General features: G+C 38.7%; 1 protein-coding gene across 1 annotated transcript in view; it reads left to right on the top strand.

Moving 5' to 3' along the window:
- Nucleotides 1–2,646, top strand: part of LOC106522354 (tripartite motif-containing protein 35) — a gene marked incomplete at its 3' end in the record, with an annotated part of 221,193 nt that overhangs the window by 31,647 nt on the left and 186,900 nt on the right.

Genomic DNA, 2,646 nt, shown 5'->3' with positions numbered 1-2,646 from the left:
TCTTCAGCTGAAGAATTCTATTTTATAACAGATAGTACATTTTCTTTCATTTAAAAAGTTACTGAATGTTTTTGGTCATTATTACCTGTGTGTTATTGTGTTGTGCTTATTTTGCTGTAAACATCTTCCAGGCCAATAGGGGGCAGTAAATACATTTAATTTTAACAACACCACCCAGTTCTGGAGCTTCAGCAGCACCAAATGGAAGCTGGAGATGTTCCAACCTGCAGCTCAGCTGACCAGGTAGGAACTGATGGAGAGGATTGTAGAGGAGCAGGAACTACCAGGAACCTGGACTCAAATCCTCATGGAGACAATTGCAGCTCCTCAGAGACTGAAGTCAGTGAGGATGATGAAGGAAACAACCCCGACTCTCATCTGAGACCTTTCTCAGACACCGGGTCAACAAGTGAACCAGCGAGTCCAAGGACCGAAGACCAGATTGAACCCAGCCCGACTCTGAGAAGTTCTTTTCAGGAAAAAATCTGATGCACCCCATGGAGGTAAAGCTGACTGCTCCAACCTGTCCTGCCATCCCCAAATTGACAGAAAATGCCACACCACCTAATCAGAAAGATAGGTCAGCATATTAGAGCATTTTATTTTTATCACCATCAATTACYAATCAATATTCTTAATCTGTATAATCAAATGTGGCTTTTCTTGCAAATTCCTATTAAACTGCTTACAGCATCATAAAGACAAATTCATGACTGGACATTGATTTTTAAAGTTGTCCTTTAAAGTTTTTTTCTGATTACATGAGAGTTTTGTTACTTCAGAGCAGCAAGGTATTAACATATTAAAGAGTATGGTTGCTTTGGGGCCAAGAGGTGATTATATGAGGTTTTTAAATCAATAATAAGTTCATTTTTAATGGTTATTAACCTGGGGAGATAGGATAACTCCCCTTAACATTTCCCTTGAGACCTACTGCCCAGGTCACTAAATGTCATCTCGGTCACAATAAGAAGTGCACATCCTACGAGGGAGCGGCTACCAGTGAAACTGTGGTGACCGGCAACTGGAGGCGTCCTGAGCTACTATGCCGACCCAGAGGCCGGGGTTCGAGAAGGGAGCGACCACTGGAAGGAGGGCAGCTGGAGGCCGAGCTAAAGGCTCCCGCCCAATGACTCCCGGAGGAGACACGTCAGACTCAGCCACACAGGTCACCCCCAGGTGGCTGTAAGTCTGGCCCATCGCCTCCAAACTAAGTGGGAGACATCGTCTCCTCTCCAAGACCCATCGGTGTCCTTGTGGGTAAACTGGGGGAGGAGCCACACAGGAATTCAAGACACACACAATAATCCACACTGGTGAGAAACCATATGTGTGTGATATCTGTGGACAAAAGTTTAGCCAGCACACGACATTAAACAGACATATGAGCATTCACACAGGACAGAAACCGTGTGTTTGTGTGTTTTGTGAAAAACAATTAAACCGAAAAACAAATTTAATTACACACATGAGGATCCACACAGGACAGAAATCCTTTGCTTGTGAGTCACGTTTATGGACAAAGATTTACCAGAAAAACACATTTAAACAGACACAAAAGTTCACACAGGACAGAAACCGTTTGGTTGTGAGGTTTGTGGACAAAGATTTCGACACGGGACGAGTTTGGACAGACGCATAAGAATCCACACAGGACAGAAAGTGTTTGCTTGTGGGGTTTATGGAGAGAGATTTAGTTGCAAACAAAGTTTAAACAAACACATGAAAATCCACACAGGAGGACAAACTTTCAATATACAAGACACACACAAAAGTTCACACTAAAATAAAACTACACCGTTTGAATTTGTTGGTCAATTTTGCAGAAGTTTGCTGTGTTTTAAATTCACATGTATGTATTTCAGAATTTATCTTAGCTCTTCTTTTGAACTGTAATTTATTTATTGTTAAGACAAACATTTCCTGAAATACATTTTAGACATTTTCAGTCTTACATAAGTTAAATAAAATGTTAGTTTTAGTTAGTATTTGGCTGTCGAACAAATGCTTTTTGTGTAAGAAAAGAGAAATGATCTCTAAAAAGAAACTAAAAGGATTTGTCAAGTTAAAAGACCTTCTAGAACCTTCTACCTCGAAGAACTAAAACTAAAGAAACTGCATTTCCTGCGAAAAATGCTAATGTGAATGCTTCATGCTGAAAACTCAAGTTGAAAGCTGCTGAAATTGAGCTGAAAATATTTAATAGGAATATTGTTAATGTGAGCTCACTTTGAAAAGCTGAAAGAAGCAAAAAATAAATAAATAAAAAGCCTAACTTTGCAGAAAAATAGTGAAAAGGAGCACAAATCGAGTTGAAAACAGAAAACAGCTAAGAGCTAATATAGCTGAAAACATCTGTAAGAAGCATAAATAGCACTAGATAGCAGAAAAAAGCATAAAAAGCAGAAGAATGGCAAAAAGAAGCAGATCTATATGGTAGCATAAAATAGCTAAAATTATCATAAAATAAGCTAAAGGGAGCAGCCACTATTTGAAATTGGCACCCATTTGAAATAGTCATAGTTGAAAAATAGCTAAAACAGAAAAAGGCAGGGAAAATTTGCATAATTACATAAAAGTGATAAATTGTTGTAAAATAAATAAAACAGCTGAAATTTTCAGTAAAACAGCTAAAATGTATTACTA

The sequence above is a fragment of the Austrofundulus limnaeus genome, unplaced genomic scaffold (assembly GCF_001266775.1).
Source record: "Austrofundulus limnaeus strain Quisiro unplaced genomic scaffold, Austrofundulus_limnaeus-1.0 Scaffold127, whole genome shotgun sequence".
Taxonomy (NCBI): domain Eukaryota; kingdom Metazoa; phylum Chordata; class Actinopteri; order Cyprinodontiformes; family Rivulidae; genus Austrofundulus; species Austrofundulus limnaeus.
Note: the sequence above shows the minus strand (reverse complement) of the source record. Positions and strands in the feature narration are given on the sequence as shown.